Source organism: Equus przewalskii, chromosome 5, assembly GCF_037783145.1.
Source record: "Equus przewalskii isolate Varuska chromosome 5, EquPr2, whole genome shotgun sequence".
NCBI classification, from domain to species: domain Eukaryota; kingdom Metazoa; phylum Chordata; class Mammalia; order Perissodactyla; family Equidae; genus Equus; species Equus przewalskii.
Window position 1 is genome coordinate 7,124,924 of NC_091835.1, and position 18,128 is coordinate 7,143,051.

General features: G+C 45.6%; 1 long non-coding RNA gene across 12 annotated transcripts in view; it reads right to left on the minus strand.

Annotated features, from left to right (window-relative positions):
- LOC103554259 (uncharacterized) overlaps positions 1-18,128 on the minus strand; it is a 311,616-nt gene that overhangs the window by 78,910 nt on the left and 214,578 nt on the right. For all 12 annotated transcript variants that reach the window (XR_011539768.1, XR_011539769.1, XR_011539770.1 and 9 more), the window contains 2 exons: positions 1,747-1,868; positions 213-338 (listed from right to left, as the gene is read on the minus strand). This is a non-coding gene — a long non-coding RNA (uncharacterized lncRNA). The remainder of the gene's footprint in view (positions 1-212; positions 339-1,746; positions 1,869-18,128) is intronic.

The following is an 18,128-nucleotide window of genomic DNA, read 5'->3' on the forward strand; positions in this document are numbered from 1 at the left end:
ACAACTAGTTAAGTGCTAGGCACTGTTCTAGTCATTTGGAATACGTCAGTAGACAGACCATCAAAGATCCCTGCCCTCTGGTGCTTTCATCCTTCCTTCCTTTTCTAGAATGCAAGTCTACTTGGACTTTTTGGGCATCTTATATACCCCACCTCTTCAAGTGATGGAAGACTCACACCACCATAACCTTCAAGTTAATTCAATTTACTTACCTAAGCTTCTGGTGTTTTGGTTGCAGAATGGAAATAATTGTGGCCACTTTTCAGGATAAGGATGCAAACGGCATGTAGAAAGCCCTTCTTATGTGCTTCTTATGTGCTTCAAAAGTTCACTGTGAACTGTAAGTGTCAACATAAATAGCAATGGGTAAGAGAACAGAAATTCTGGATTCTAGGTTTTAATTCTGGTTTCATAATTCATAGTGTTTTCTTAGACTTCAGTTTTATTAGATAGACAGCTAGATAGATAGATAGATAGATAGATAGATAGATAGATAGATAATAGATAGATAGATAATAGATAGATAGGTAGATGGAGGGAGTCGGGAGTGGATTTGACTCAAGTCTTCATAAACTTTCCAACTAAGTTCCCGAGTAGCATAGGTAAATGAATTGTGTACCCTGAGTATAACCTCAGGTATCCTGCTACGATCAGGAGATTTTCTTGAAGTCACATTTGCTTTTAATACTACTGCAAATGTCTTCATATCTATTTTCCTTTAACCACAGCACTTTAAACGATTTCCCAAGAATTGATATTAATAGCACCCATTTTTACCAAGGGCATTTTAGCTGCCATTTCTTGTGCTAGGGCCTTTTCTTGCATCAGCTTATTTTATATTCCCAGTTTCCCTTGACTTGGGTGTAAATATTATCCCCATTTTACAGGAAATACTGAGGCTTATAGGCATTAAGAACCTTGCCCAGGATCGTATAGCTAGGCTGTGGTGCAAGTGGGATTCAAACTTCGGCAGTCTGGATCCAGATCCACATGTAGGATCTTAAGGTGTGCCTTAGTTCGCTGTGGCTACTTTTCCTGTCCCCAACCTCCAAACACCATGGTCCATCTTGGGGTTATTCAGGGATGCCACGTGAGAATACCAGTGTATGGCTTCTCCAACCCTACAACCCGCCCATTTGCATTCATACGTGTGGTCATCCATCTTGCCCAAGATTGGGAGATGAAGGAGCATAGTCTTTCCTAGCACAGGTGTCCAAGATGCTGAATTTTTCCAAAGAACACTGGAGTCTTCATCTCACCCTGCTTTTGGCAAAGGGAGTGGTGAGGTAGTTATGGACGAGGTGTTTCTCCCGCAGTTCTCCTCCTGCTGGGATGATTTACTTAACGTCTTCCTAATAGTTTGTGGAGCAAAAGGGAGCAGAAGGGTTGGGGCTGGGGGTGAGTGGGTAGAACAGATGAGGGGAGAGAAGGCATGATTTATGTTCAGACGGGCAGTGCCTTGAGCCTGCCTCACAATGGAGGTCATTCATCAAAGCGGCCAGGCCCGCAGGGACACGTAGTGCTTGGGCTTGGAACATATTCCATCAGCCTAATTGCTGGTGAAACCCGAGGTGACGCGGGAGAAACTGATCGAGTGTCTGCTGACCTGCTTCTAGCCCGGCTGACCCCACACACGAGGTTCTCCTTACTCTGAGGGCTTCTCATCTCACCTCTCTCTGTCCCCCACCCCACTCTTCTTTTTACACTTGGTAAAATGACAAGCTTCTTTCTATTTGCTGCTCTTACCTCAAGGAGATGGTGGCTTCCCCGACAGAATACTCTCTCTTGAAATAAGGGCAGCAGATCACTCAGATTCAGAAGGAAGCTGGTGTGTTTACAGAGCCCTATTCCTCATTTCCACCAGTGTCCTGCGCAGCAGCAGAAGAGAATACATTTCTTCAACCAGCATTTACTGAGCACATATTCTGTCTCAGGAAATAGAGATGTAGCATTGAAAAAGTCACCTGAGGTCCCTACTTTTACAGAGGTTAGCGTCTGATAGGAGTGAGAAGTGTTAAATAAGCGACCATGACACAGAGTTAAGAGACACGATGAGAAAAATATGGGGACATATGGGACCTCAGGACAGAAAGGTACATCTAACTCCACCCAGGATGGTGACTTCGTAGGAGTCCCTAGGAAAATCCACCTTTTTAGGATCTTTGTCCCAGAAAAATGCCGCCTTGTAATAAGACTTTCTCTTTCTAGTCACAGAACATTGTGGAAATCAATTGAAACTGTAGCCTTCAGGTATAAACAAGATGATGCATCTCTCTTAAAATGCAGTGGCCAAAATACTAACTTTGAATTTGTTAGAATGCGATTGGCTCTAGGAATATAATTTTTGAGGATGCTTGTGGTTATTTGTAAATGGTGGCTTAGCTCATGAATCCTAGCTCCTGGGGGTCAGCATCTGAGAGGGGCCTCTCCTCCTGTTGAGGAAAGCCCAGACTTGCTGTTCATGACATCACTATTGCAACTTATAGAACCTGCGGGTGGATCTGCTGAACTTCCCCAGCCAGGCGAGGTGGACCCGAGACCCTATGGGGACATACAGGTGCTAGGATGTCGTATTCCCTTCCCTCTGAGTGGGTGCATCCTGACTAGAGCTCTAAATCTCCTCTTCCCATGGTTGAGGGACCGCTCCCTCCGTCTCCATGGGGTCTACCAAAGGTAAGAAATGACAGTAAAGTTTGCTTTTCCTTTGTTCAGAACTGGTGAGTCTGTCCCTTCCGTAGAAAAGACACTCAGACAGAGGAAAAGAACGTGCTATCAGTTCTACTTTCAGAACTAGGAAAGTCCTCTTTCTCTGGAGTTAAATAAGAGTGAGAATTCTGGCAGGCTTCCTATAAGAAGTAAAGGTTAACTGAAGGATGTATAAGTGCCTGGTGAAGGCACAGAGCGATTGTTCTAAGAAGGAACACCTTGTGTGAAGATTTAGACCTCTGAAGCACAGAGACCACAAGACAGGTGAGGTACTAAATAGGGGCAAGGGTGGGGGTGGGGCAGCCAGAGGAGGTGAGGCTTGTAAGTAATGTTAAAGAACTTAGAGTTTATCCTGAGGTTGAGGGGAAGACAGTGAAGAGTGTGAAGCAGAAGAGAGACATATTGGGATCTGCTTTTTAGAAAAAAGCATCCTGGCTACAGCATGGAGAAGGAATTAAAGGGGACAGATAGGAGGTAGGGAGACCAATTTGACAGCTGTGACCACAGTCCAGGAAAAGAGGGCGGGAACCTGAACTAGGGTGGTGGTAGTGAGGATACAGAAATGTAGATACATTCAAGAGATGGTGGAAGCCAGAATGAACTTGATAGATTTTAAGTAGATGGTGAAGGAGAGAGAGAAGGTAAGGATGGTTCCTGGGTGCCTGGTCTGAGTGCCTAGAGTGATAATGGAATCATTCACTATGTGTAATGGACTGAATGTTTGTGTTCCCCCAAAATCTGTATGTTGAATTCCTGACCCCCAATGTGATGGCTCAGGAGATGGGCGCTTTGGGAGATAATTAGGTTTAGATGAGGTCGTGATGGTGGAGCCCCTATGATGGATTAGTGCTCTCACGAGAAGAGAACAGAGTTTCTTCTTGCCACCCCATGAGGACACAGCAACAAGGTAGCCATCTGCAAGCCAGGAAGAGGTCCATCACCAGACACCGAAGCTGCCAACAGCTTGACCATGGACTTCCAGCCTCCAGAGCTGTGAGAAATAAATGTCCGTTGTGTGAGCCCTAGTCTATGGTGTTCTGTCGCAGCATCCTGGACTGAGTAAGACACTGTGACAGGGAAGGAGAGGTAGTGTAACTCCAGTTTCAGGTGGGAGCAGGTACGAGCGGGATGCTGCCAGATGTCCAAGGGGTTGAGTAGACAACAGGAGTTGGAAGAGAAGTCTAGGCTAGAGATATGGATTCCAGGCTGTACTGTGGAAGGATTGTAGAGCCATGGCATTATGAGGTGACCATGGAGATGGGGAAGAGTGAGAAGAGAAGAGGCTTAGGGACACCAAAATTTAAGGGGCGGAGACCTAAGCTTGCACACAGTGTTCACAGTTACTAATGTCCAGAGTGAGAAGAGAGCAAAGCTCACATACTGGGCCACAGGCATGTGATCCAAGCACATAATTCTGTCCCATAAGAACTTTAACTTCTAGCCCTTCAACAATGGTACCCTCAGAAACTGATGTCTATGAAAGGGCCTCAGTTGTACCTGAGGTCTCATTTTTTTGGATTTTAGAATGCCCCACAGATGTGAAGTACTACCCTAATAATAATTCTCACAGTGATTGGAGCTGTTATCCTCCCCAATTTCAAAGGGGAGAAGTTACATTCAGAGAACTTACTTGGCTTGTCCCAGTGAGAAAGGCAGAGCCTGAAATCACTCGGGTCTTCTGATTTAGATGTACTGCTCTGTCCTTGTCCTTGTAAGTTACTACTTATTGCTCCTATATGTTTATGTTAGTTTATTATTTTCTGAACCTGTGGATCCTCTCTGTCAGAACCCAAAAGAAAAACACCCTTCAGCTGGAGACACGGAAAAATACAGCATGAGGGAATTTCTCAGAACCATTTCTGAGAGACCTAAGATGCCCTTCTCTTGGGACCTTGGCCTGTCAGCTGTTACCAAGTCCTGGAGAAAATGGGGAGTCTGAAACGCAGGCTGTGTTTGTCCCTGCTCCTGCCTCGTGTGTTCTATTTCTGCTTCACACCATCATGGATAATGAAAGTCGACTGGCTGCTTGGGTTTCCTTTCTCTCTGCCACTGTCGTTTCCATTTGCTGGATCTCATGCCTTTTTAGCACAAAGTTGTTGTGTTTGGGCTTCACTTTGCCAGGCAGTGATAAATTCCAAGAAAAACCTATTCTTATTGAATTATTTTCAGAATGTTATGCAAACATGTCTAAATTATGTGGCAGCCAATTCTGCTCTAAGATCTGGTTTTGACTTCATGTTAATTCGAGTAGGGGAGAGAAAGAAAGAAACAAACAAAAACCCAAAGTGCTGAGATGCCATCTTTCATTCTCTAGGAGAATTTTTTTTTTTTTTTTTTGAGTCTAATCCTTTGATCCAATGGCTTAAGTTCCCTTTCAGAACACTGGGTAGTGAAGGGCGTGTTCCAGTCTTGGATGCCCCTCAAGGAGTACACAGAGGGAAAGTGCCGCACCTCAGTTCTCCAGGAGAAGAAAGGCTGAGACAGGTCGAAAGCCAAACACAAACGTAGGGAAAGGCCATGACCTCCTTTTCTTGAAAAGGATCAAACAGGACTTCTTTCAGTGAGTTCAGACCTTAATCTAAGCTGTCTTCTCCCAAGGAGCTTTAAAAAAACAAGTAGTAATGGCTATTTTCCACCCATGTACTCTCTATCAGCAACTCTAAGAACCAAGATCTAATTCTACCAGAAACAATACATTGCTGATCCTGGGGGTGGACAACTGTTGCTTTTCCATTTCCACCTCTTATAGCCAAAATCCCTCTCTTTTTTTTTGATGGAATGTTCTGTTCCCTCACTAGCTGTCCATTTTGGAGCTGGCTACACTGGTAGGATGAAAGGCTGGAGCTGTTGATGACCCTTGTCAAAGGGCATTTGCCTGAGACTGAAGCCTGGACGGGAGGGTGGACAGTCAATGGGCAGAGTATGCAGGGTCCTGAGCACATCATCTGAACTCTGGCTTCAGACCATGCCTGAGCCAGATCTACTGCCTGGACTCTGTAAATATAGGAACCAGCAAACATCAGAATCTCAACTACCGTGTGCTTCAAGTCTCGGTGTGTTCATCTGAAAAACGGAAAGGACAATATACTGAGATTTTCAATGTGTTCCATAAACCATTGGAATTCCAAAAGTCTTGTCCATAATATTCTTGTTCAAAATGCCATTATGTGCACATGTGGCTGACTATACAGAACAGAATTAGTAAAGAGGAAGGACTCAAATTCCTGAATTAAAACTTTTATTGCAACAGCACCAATGGCCTCCATTGTCAGAAGATTTCAATCAAAACTCCTCACGCTGGCTCTACCAGATAGCCTGTCTACATTTGCAGCCTTATCCCTCAACATCCCTTCACATTTCCCATCCTCTGGCCACACCAAGCCCTGCAGTGTTCTCCACTCATTCTCAGTGCTGCCTGTCTATGTCCCTGCAATCGTAGTGGCTCCTTTTCACGGGATGCCCTCTCCACTCAGCCGCATCCCACGTCGCAATATCTCCCAGTCTCACCCATCTGCAAGATCCATATTCTTCAAAAATCCTCCTTCAACTCCCCATCCCCAATCCTTCTAACAAACAATTCTTTCCCCTGAATCCCCAAAGCATTTTATCTAGACCTTACTTATGTTACTGCATCAAGTTCCCCTTATGCACCACTTCAGATCACCCCCAATTCTCAGGAGCTTCAGGGGCCCTTGTTGCCCACATCGCCACTGAGCAAGCCATCCTGTGTAGACTCTGGCCAACTGCACATGACCACAACCTGACAATGACTCCCTGCAGGTCCGTGATCTGAACCTCTTATCTTCCATTTTGGTACATTCCTGTTGCCGTTGAGTCATTAAACCCAATATACGTGCACACACACACACATGTACACACACACACGCAAACACACACACCTCTATAAGGGCAGGGAGTTAATGGTTCCTGGGGTGAAGCTTTGATCACCAGGAGAAGGAGCCAGTGAATAACTTCTCCATCTCCTTTCCCAGTCCATCACATACTTTGCTGAGACCCAGTCCTTCAAGGCTTCTAGGTCCTATGAGAGTGAGCAATTAGTTCTACTTATTACCAAGTGATGTCTGGCTTGGCAGACACCCCCTGTAACTGTTCTCCTTGCCTTCCTCACACCGTTGTCTCCTCCTTCCTCCCCTCCTTGCTTGCGATATCCAGTAACGAAGCAGCAGATACTGCATGCCTCTGGCTCTGTTTCCTAGGGTACCCATCCTCTTACTTTCTACTTTATATCACGGTTGCTTATGAATGTACATTTGTACCTTTCTCCCCCTTACTAGACTACATAATTATTGCAGATCCATTCTATATTTTCCGTCTCTGTAATACAATATCCCAGATGAGTGCCTGTCATATGTCTGTGTTATGGATGACAACAGACTTTGGAAAATGTAGTGTCAGTAGGGACCTGAAGCCCCTGAATAGACACACCCAATGTGGCAGGATGGGAGGGCAGTTTGTTCTAACATTATGACTCTATTCTCAAGCCAATGACTTGTTAATACAACCAAGGGCTGTTGAGCACACTGGAGCACGATTTGACCAAGGGATGTTCTCTTTCTCATCTCGGTACAAGAGTGTGCATGTGAGGCAAAATACCGAAAATAAGTAGGTCACACTCTACTGGGAAGAGAAGGTAGCAAGGCGCTGGTGTGGCTGGGAAGGAGACTGTAAGGAAAAGAACTGGAGTGACTCCGTTTAGCTTTGGGGAAGGAATATAAGGAAATTCTGATGGCCTGATACCTTTCACAATATGTACAAAGGAGAAATATAAATTCACAAAAGGGCTGAGAGGCCCCTGGGAAAGAGATCTTATTAGAACATATTATGGACTGAATGTGTGCTCCAAAAATTCATGTGTTGAAATCCTAATCCTCGACGGTATTAGGAGAGGGGGCATTTGGAGGTGATTAGCTTATGAGGGTGGTGCCCTCATAAATGGGATTGGCACCTTCATAAGAAGAGACACAAGAGAGCTTCCTGTCTCTGCTCTCCACCTTGTGAGGATACAATGAGAAGATGGCCATCTGCAAACTGGCAAGAGAGCCCTTCCTTATTGGACAGGGTATCTGCCAGTGCTTTGCTCTTGGACTTAGCCTGAAGAACAGCAAGAAATAAGTGTCTGCTGCTTAAATCACCCCGTCCACAGTATAGCAGCCCGTTACGGTGGCCTGAACAGACTGAAACAGAGCATCAGGAGGACTGAGAGGATCCCAACTGAGGTCTGCTAGGAGGGAAGGAGACCACAGCCTCTAAGGACAGAATTCACTTCAATGAACTGGAAGCAATTCTAGCAACCCCTCCCCCCACACCACCACCACAACCACCTCACCACCTTTAATACAGCCTGTCTCACATCATGGATCATTGTGGCTGGAACCTTGGTGCCCATGTGCGGCCTTGAAACCACTGTGCCCTGTGCTCATACTTGGGTCTACAAAGGCGTGACCACAACAGTGGAGAGGCATCCATCAGCCTGTACTGGGGGGCTTTTAACAAAGGCACCTGTGGAAGGAGCTGAAACAACACACATCCATAATCGGGCAGACGGTACACTCAAGTTCTCTCTCAGCCCTGTATCTGGAAACAGGACTGTGCACTTTGGACTCTGTCCCTGGAGTTCTTGGACTTCAAGTAGTCTTCCTGCTAATGAGGACTCAACCAGTGAATTGCAAATTAAAAGATGTGACTACATTCTTAAGGTGACGAAGCGGTTCCACCTGGTCATTCCAGGACTTGCAAAGCCGTCTGCAAGAAGCACTCTGTTGACCACAGATCTTCTAAGGTACCAGGTGTAGCCACTGCCTGTTGGAAACTGTGACCCATGCAGAGAAAAACAAAACAGGAGATGAGCAGAGGAGAGCAGATGAGTAATTGCACCTGTCAGAAAATGAGGATAACGGTTCAGGCTACACGCACGGAAGTCCTGAGTTCTGTGGAGAAAAACACGAGAGCAAACATGGGGAACTGTTTGTCCTCAATCTCCCCCGGAAAAGGTGGAGTTGCTCGTTTGGGCCTGGTGGCCTGTATTGCCTTCCAGCCAACACTATTAAAAGTGCCTGCTCACACTTGGTGGTTAGCACAGGCATTTCACAACCCCTGACCTGCTGCCCATCCTGCAGATACAGGCAGCTCTAATTTTGCAAAATGCTATTTTTAAAACAATTAAGTAGTTCCACATTGCCCCCACGGCAGCCCTGGGGAAAGAATTGGTTGCCTCACCGTATCTTTGGCACCGAAGGGCTTTGCTGTGGATGTCTTCTTTCTGCTGTCGTACCGTCCTGATTAAGATGAATTGTTTCAGTCAAAGTGAGTCACTCAGAAAGGATGGAGGGAGGAGGGCAGTTTGCTTTTTTTCCTACTTCAATGTTTGTTCTCAAAGATCCAGAAGAATACAGAAGTGAAGCAAAGGAATTTAAAGTGTGGAACATGTAATAAAGGACATCAAGTGAAAAGCTATTATGGGCTCCCTGTTTATCTTCAGCTCAGTGACTTTCAGAAGAGCATGCGCTTGGCTGGTGAGCTTGGAGGATGTGGCTGCTCCCTGCCAGTTGGAGCCTCAACTTGAACTCTCAAAAACCCAGCTGACCTCATCAAACCCCATCTGCCCTAAATAACAAAGCTAGGACACCCTCCCCTCGACAGACTCATGCACATGTACACACCACATACACACACACACACACACACTCTAGGTGTATATATTGGAATTTCCAAAGCCTATTTTGAGTAGAGAAGTCATATATGACCAAGAAAGAAACTGAGTAAGAAAAAAGAAAATACATAATGACTAAACTCAAGACTGCACCACAGAGGAAATAAATATTATTTATAGGACAACTTTGACTTACTGGGCATTAGTGCAATGGTTTACTCTTCCTGAGTCACTTCTCCAAGGCTCAGACTCAAACATGCCCTCTGAGTATGGCCCCCTGGCTCTGAGACCCCACCACCACCTCACTGTCTGCCAAGCCCCTCAGATGGCTTTATTGGTAAAGTGGGCCCGGGTGAAGCAGCTTGGGCTATTTGAGTAGTATTTATAGAACACTTCTAGAGACCTCATCCAAACCCATGATCACTAATCTCATTCGAAATCGAAAGCATCTATCATTGACTCTTTTTTTCTATCCCACTATCTTAACAAAAAGAAGAAAGGTTTGGTAAAGAGGAAAATGTATAGTTTTGCTGATTTTGTGCATTCAGTAGGGATCAAATTGCCATAACCCGTTGGGAAGAAAATTGGGCAGGGTGTCAGGAGCCTGCACCACACAGCATCTAGCTCAGAACATGGTGCACTCGATCTCTATTGGCAAATGAGTGAATGAACTTGAGTATGAATTCCAGCCCATCAACCAACCAGTTGCGTGACCTCAAATAAACCACTTTTGTTTTCTAGATCTCAGAGAATAGTCCAACAGAGGGAACTAGATTATCTTCTAGTTCAAGTATTTCTGTCACTGTCCCAGCAACCTGGAGTCTGTACATCCCCAGAGGGATGTCTTTCCCTGGAAAGTCCATTTGCAACCATCTCTGTCTTACATGTACATCTTGGTCTGGATGAACCTTGACCATTCAGCTCCCGGTTCCAGCCTGAACCCACCCAATGGCTTCACTGAAGCCTTCTCTGGATTCCAATGGTTCTAATGTAGGGGATGGCATATCTGTTTTTGCCAAATTTAGGTTGTTGGCAGATGCTTCTGCAGCAACTCATTCCCCAAAAAGTAACTCATCTGAACTCTCTCCACCCCCCAGCCCATACAAATTGCCACAAAATTACTGATGGTAATTAAAATTCATGGCCTCTTTGGAAAAAGTATGAGGTCGGTAACTTGCTGCATCCTTAAGTTACAGAGAAGATACTTTTTATCCTCAAACGAGAAACCAAGGAATATTATCATAATTCTATCTGCCCCATATTTGATGGCTCCACAATAGTTATTTCTCTTACCCAACCCAGGTTTGTTCATTCTCAATCCCGTTCTCTCTCACTCGTTCTTGCTCTTGCTCTTTCTCTAGCTCTCTGTCTCAAACTCAGAGGACTGGCAGGATTCCCAGCCATGTGAACATAAGTCAGTGCAATCTTGGCCAGAGTTAGATACATCGACAAAATGCAGGTAACATTGGTCACTCGGAAGGTTGAGCCAAAGGCTTAGAGCCTAGATAGCTTCAGTCCCGTATTGTCCCATGATGCTTGCCCTGACACCTTCTCCCCTTCTCCCCTTCTCCCCTTGGTCCCAGACCTTCTTAAGAACTAGAGGATATCGATAAAGAAATCTCAAGATCCGTTCCAGCCCTATTCTCCTCCTTTTGGGAATGAGGCCGTGAGACTCAGAGAGGCCCAGCCCAGCCATGTCTTCAAAACCTCTTCCTGTGCCTCTCCTACCATCCTACAGAATTCACTCAGTCACTCCTCTTTCCACAGGACATTAGGCTTCTATGTCTAGCTGGAACTATTTTGGCAAAAGTCTTTGCTAGCGACCAACCCAGGCCTCCCTGGAGTGGAAAATCAGGAGGTGCTTAATCAGGCAGGATGGCCAAGGGATCTGCAGAGTAATAAAAGGCACAGGAGGGAGGCTGCTGTGACCCAACTGTTCCCCTACAAGGCCAGCGCATGTTGGGCATTTTGCTTTGTTTTGCTGCCTTTTTGTTGACCTTTCCCCCTCATTTGTGTCTCTATTTAGTTTTGCGTGGGAAAGAGAAGGTCAAGGATCTGGGAAGGCAGGGAAGATGTTTTATTGGTCAGAAATTGGCAAGACCTCATATTCCTGCTTCATCAGCATGCCTGACCCATTGGTTGGAGATGGGTCTTCACCTCCTGGCTCCTCTTGGGCTCTGTAAATTCACACTTTTTAATTTTTACAGAGCAGTTTACAGGATGCAAAGAGGGAAAGCTGGGGGATTTGTTGTCAGGGGCTGCATTGAGCAATGAACCATGTTCTTGCATTCCTGTTCTTCCAACCATCTGTGAGTCTTGTAAATAAGCACTTAGACTGTGTGAGGGAGATGGGAAAGGCTCCTTTGCAGGCGTGAAAGAGCAGGAGGGTCAGGAAGAAGCCTTCAGGAAAACCTGAGACACTGGTCTGTCTCTAATCAACTTGGTTTTGTAGGGGGGTGCAGGCAGGAGAACATTTAGCAGGTCATTTTCACAACCCACTCTGAGCTGTCCAACCTATGAGGAGAAGGAAAATGCGTGACTTGATGATTTAAGCCAGAACATGCTCAACATGTTTAATAGTTCATATTTTGAAAGGGGTGCTTTGGGAGGAATGTGGTAGGATCGAAAGAATTTGAAACTGTAGAATTCTCTGACTCTCTAGTTACTCCTCAGAGTATCATAATCTACAAGCAACATCCCCACAGCAGTCAGTCACTTAGAAATGAGAACTGATAGAGACCAACAAAGACACGACTAACAAAGAATCAAAGCTAAACTTGACAGAAATGTCCTGTGTGGTCCAGTTAAATAAGGGGCAGGTTCAGTCGCTAAGAATTTTATTTATCAGTAGAGAAAAGTTGGGGAAAAGGACTTGGAGTTTTTCCAAGTGTCCCCACCTTTTTAAAGCTTGAGAACCCCACTAGAAGGGAAGGTTAGAACAACTGAGGAGTCATCGTCACCATCATGACCATCATCATCCTGCCTCTTGGTGGACATTTAGTAAAAGCTTATTGGATGCCAGGCATCTTATAAGTGCTTTGCATACATTATCACATATCATCTCTCTCAAGATAGGACGTGATTACCTGCCTCTTCTGGGTCCAGAGATTGGGGGAGGTGTCTCCCCCATGGCCTGCAAAGGGGTGGCAGACAGAAGAACCTCAACCTCTACCTTAGTCTAACCTCAGTCTCTACAAGTGAGGAAGCAGATGCTCCGAGGACTTTAGCTCATATTGAGACTTCCCAGTTTTTCCTTCCTCCCAAAGAAGAAGCCAGTTAATGCTAATACTGGAAGCTCCAAAGGGAGAGAGGAGAGGAAAGTGGCTGTTAGAAAGGTAAAATTAGACCTATGATTCCACCCTGAATTCTGGAAGATCCTGACTATGATGGTTTGAACCCCTCACCACAGTCCTTTATTGTGATATCTCTGTTTGTCTGGGTTGGGAAGACTTCCGGGAGAAGCCCCAGCCTGTTCATGGAATCCTATACCTCTCTCCACCTTCCCATGGCCCCGACTCCTTAGGAAGGGGTTCTGTGTGGAGCTGGAGAGGACTTGAGCTCTCAGTGGGTGGGAAAGTGGGATGGAAGGTGGCCTTGGGTCAACCTCTGCAAAGCGCTGCCCACAGCAGCTGTCCACCTGGCCTACCAGGCACAGGAGGTGTGGTGTGGAATCTCTTCTCTTTACTCTCCCTTGATGTCTGGGAGTAAAGGCCTCTTGAGTTTTCCTAGTAAATGTCCCATACCAGAGGGGGAGTGGTTATGTTTTATGCCTCAGGGAAGTGAAGAGGGAAGAAAAAAATATTACCATAAAAGCAAACTGGAAAAACTAGAAGTGGAAAAATTCTCCTAGGGAAACACACAATACGATTAAAGCAATTTAGATTCTTCTGGGAAGAGGTGTGTGTGAGGGGGTGGAGGGGGATGCTAATAAACAGCGCATACTTGGAGTCTCCAAAAGAGCAGGAAACCAGACTCCTTCCAAGGGCAGGGGTGATGCATTTAGAGAAATAACACGCGGGATTGTCGCAGGCAGCCCTGCTGTATACATGGCAAGGAATAGCGCCAGATCCCATGTACTCTCAAACCAATTCGCAAATCCCTCGGATTATCAAGAATTTTATTTGCCTTTAGAGCGGAGCAGCCTTGTACACCATAAACATTCCATTCAGGCATGAAGTTCTGGGCTGCGCCTCTGGCTCACTCAGCACCACTCCTGCTGAGAGTCTCCCTTCCATCCACTTTCTTTGGCTGAGCCTGAGTGCGGTTAAGCTACGACCTCCAGTCGCTTAAAGCTGCAAAAGTCTTTTCATCGATCACTTATGCTCCAATTCCTCCTCAGGCTTAAACACAGATGCTCTGGTATTGTGAGCAGAATAATGACTTCCCAGAGATTCCACATCCGAGTCCCCAAAACCTGTGAATATGTTCCCTTACATATCAAAAGGGACTTTGCCAATGTGATTCAATGAAGGACCTTGAGATGGGAAGCGTATCCTGGGGTATCTAGATGAACCCAATTCAATCATAAGGGGCTCTAAAAGATGGACGAGAAAGGCTGAAGAGACAGAGGAGACGTGACGATGGAAGCAGAGGTCCAGCATCACTTCCTCAGCGGACCCACGGCGGGCGCCCCTTTGAGGTCAAATCTCTTCAGTAGAGTCTCCCTTTGTTCTGTAAATTTTGCCTTCATAGGGATCGTCCCCACCACAACTGAAGAGGAGTTTGTGTGATTATTTGACTAATGTCAGTGTCATTTACTAGCACACAGGAAGGCAGCGGCTATGCCAGATTTTGCTTCCTTCTGCAGTCCCAGCCCACAGCAGGTACTCAATAAATATTTGTTGAATAAATGCGCAAATGAAAGGATGAACAGGATCTAACCCTCCTGCGGTTCTGAGTATCCTTTAGTGTGGGTGGAAACACAGCAGTCCATGAGGAACCCCACTGATCTGCTCTTTGCTTTTTGTTTTCCTATCTTGCTCCAACCAGAATATTTATCTTTACATATGGTCTTAATACATTTTTGCTGAGAGAACAGCAGTATCTATAACTCTAATCCATGGCTCCAGGAGTTTGTAGGGATGGAAAATTTCCTTTTTCTCTGTTATGATTTGTATTCAGATTATTCTGATTTTCACTCTTGACCTGATTGCCCCACCAGTGTACAATGATCTCTGTTGTTGGACGGGAGGTGTCCTGTGGCTTTCCTCTCCTCTCAATGTGAAAGATCATCCACTTATTCCAAGACCGAGGTCCCAAGCCCAGTTGTGCAATACCCCAGGGGGGAATCCCATTTTCAAATCATCAGAGCAAATTTTGTTGAAATTCACTTAAACCTTAGTGCGCTCCCGCATATATTTTTAAAGGAAGTTGTGGGTGAGATTACAAAAACTGAAACACTGAAAAGGTAGATCTACTCAACTCAGTTATTGCCCACCAGCTCTCAGTGTAAAACTCTGAAATAAAATAAGGTCATTTTAAACTCTCTCCTCTTTCTCAACAGTTGATTGCTTACGTCTGTAGAGCGCAATTAGAACATTCCCACATTCATCCCTCACAACTTGCCTGGGGTGGGTGCACGGAGCGGGGGGCAAGCCAGGTGTTACTAATTTCCCTAAGTACTGAAATCACAAAGTAATTGCTCACTCTCTTTTCACCTGGCTGCTTCATCTTTGTTTCCCTGGTGCCTCTCGTGCTATCTAACACATATTAGTCATGGGTAAGTATTTTTGGAAGGAATATGTGAATTCCTGGCTTCTTTCTAATAGGAGTATTTTTAATTGACTTGCCCAACATTATCCAGTTAGTAAATGAAGGGCCTTGGATTTGCAACGCAGCCATCTGGTTCCAAGGCCAGTGCCCTTTCCTCTCTGTGGTCTGGGACAGGACTCCTAGGGAAGGATGAGGGATGGTGGGGACAGAAGGTTGACCCTGCTTTGGTGTGAAGAGCACTGTGTCAATGGTGGACACAGTGGGGAGTTTGTCTCTTCAGGCAAGGAAAAGTAAGCACCGAAAAAGAAAGCTGGAAAGCCTTCAGTGCACTCAGGCAAGAGCAGGAAGAATGTAGATAGAAGACAGACACAAACAAAAGAGCAGAGATGCTGGAGTCTTCTCCTCACCCCGCTGTAGCCCCAGAAACCAGAGAGAACCCCAAAAGCCAAGCAGGTCGGGCACACCCCTGACATGGCACTCAGTCCAACCCAGAGGATTTTATAGCCCTCAGGATGTTTAAAGAAGCAAAAGACCTGGAGGATTTGTATTTCTGGCCCATTAAAGAATGTTTATTTTAAAATATTTAACATTTCTTTATTAAAGATGAACAGGCAGGATATAAGCTCTATAAACTTTCCAAGGCAAGGACATTGCTAGCATTCCGAATGGAGGAATTATTGCCCCGAGAGAGAACCAAGCCTTGCCTATTGCGCTTTACAGGTGGCTGCATATGGAATATTTTTCTTACAAGATCATAATCCAGATGCATGAGCTTTTGAAAATTAAAATTGTAGCTGGATTTTTCTTGCTGCCTCACTCCTAGGCCAGCTAGGGAGGAGGTTGGGGGTCAATTCTCAGGGCAGGCTTGCCCAAAGCATGACCTGACCTTCAGACAGGGCTTTGCAATGCCCCTCCAGTTATGTCACAGGGGTGTCAGCTGTGGCCTCCCTGTCCGTCAGAGTTAAGCCCCTTCTCAGACGTGCAGGCCTGGGGTACAAGACCACCAACGGAAGCCCCTGGCCCTTTCTCTTCCCACCCCTGGCTCCATCCAGCACTAGAAGGGGTTCACACATATCAGTGTGGACATCTTAGGGTCCAACACCCAACTTCCATCCACAGCCCTGCAAACAAACCTCCTTGGCCACTCCTCTGGCCCAGAAGTGTACACACTGGTGGAGTGATCCACTCTCCAGAGGGACCTAGGCAAGAGGCTTGTGCAGGCTCAGAAGCCAGCTGGGGACCATTTGGACAGGGGAGTCCAGGGTCCCAGGGACCCAGAAGGGCGTGGGTTCCAGATACACACATCCGCAACTCCACAAACTCCTTACTCCAAAGGGAGGGAAATGATGGGAGGGAGCCAGAAAGGGGCCCTCTGAAGTGCAGGGCCCGGAAGAGGGAGCTGGTTCTGTCAGTGTAGGAGAGTGCCAATCAGATTTAGATAAACTTGATTCAAACTCCCCAAAAGCCCCAGGCTCTCTGCAGATCATAGCATCTATTATTTTCTCAGCTTTGTGTATTCATGGTCCCCTTCCAGCCAAGTACTACTTCTGTTTTCCCTCACACCGACCCATACTTGAAATGCCATCACAAATTGACAAGTTTTTAGGAAAAAATATTCTCATACCAAACATCTTATTTTTAGTCAACTCTGCTAAAGACTTGGTGTTGAATAGCTCTTTTCATCTCTGCTTCCTCCTCCCTCCAAGGAGCAAAACAAATTCTATTCCTATTATCATAGAAAGAGTTTAGGGTGTATGCGTATAAGATCGTAACACATCTGTGTCTATGCACAAACACACACATGACTCAAGTTCGATAGAAGAGAAACAGACACGTGGCAATTTGCTGGGGCACAGCAATGGCAGAACCATTGACTGAAGATCTACAGGGCACGGGGGGTCCCCTGAGCTGCCTATTTCTCTGTCCTAAGGCCACAAAATCTGTTTCTGCTGAGTGTCTACCCTATCACCCAATACTGCCTTTATTGGGACTAAGTAGAATTTCCATTCCTTGCAAAAAATACTAAAGCTGGTTTTCACTATGTTTCAAATGGGAAACTGAGATTTAGAGAAATTGTGGCTTGCCAAGTAAAGTGTCTCCTAAGTATTGGGCCTCCAATAAAATTCAGTACACATGACTACAGTTTCTGTGCTCTTTCCCCCTTATTCACCTAAAGCCATGAGTTCATTAGGTACCGTGCTAGATGGTATCATGATTTAGCAAACACTCACGGCTTCTTTTACCCACACCATGGGAGGACTGCATCCTCCCGCTCCAGCCTTTCATCCCAAGTGGAACATGTCTCAGTTAGCCACGGCTCCAAGGAGCTAGGGACACATGAGGAGCAGAAAGACTCAACATTTAGCTGGCACCAAGCCCAACCAACCCTGGTTAGATCAACTGAACCTCAGACAACTTGCAGGCACATGAATAAGAAAGAAATGCTTACTTTTCTATACTACTGAGCCTAGGGGTGGTTTGTCACACAGGATTTTATAAATATAGCTCTTCTACGTGTATATAATCTGCCTTCCAAGATACCGCAAGCAACGGTTTTACCAAATGTTTCTGCACTGAATAGCGTGACTCACCAAGAAGTTTCCTTGCTGCGTACGTAACACTTAACCTTGAAAGCCAATGTCACACATTGTAGGTTTTCTGTTGCACTCCACTTCTGGTACCAATATTTTTATTAGTCAGCTTTAGTCATTTATGCTGCAGCAATAAACTACCCAAAATCTTGTTGGCTTACAACAACAAAGTTTTATTTCTCACTGACCTTCTGGCTGGCTGCAGCCCTTTGCCATGGATCTTCTTCATTCCAAGATCCAGGGTGAAGGAGAAGCCCCTCCCTGGAACATACCCTTCTTGCAAAAAAAGGAAAAGGGCAACAGAACCTGGTGATTTCTTTTAAGGCTTCTGCTGAAACGTTGCCTACGACATTTCTGCTCGCATTTCATCTGACAAATGCAAGTCACGTGGCCAAAGCGGACCTACGGGGTGAGTTTGCGTAATCCTCTCAAATAGGTTGAGAGTAACT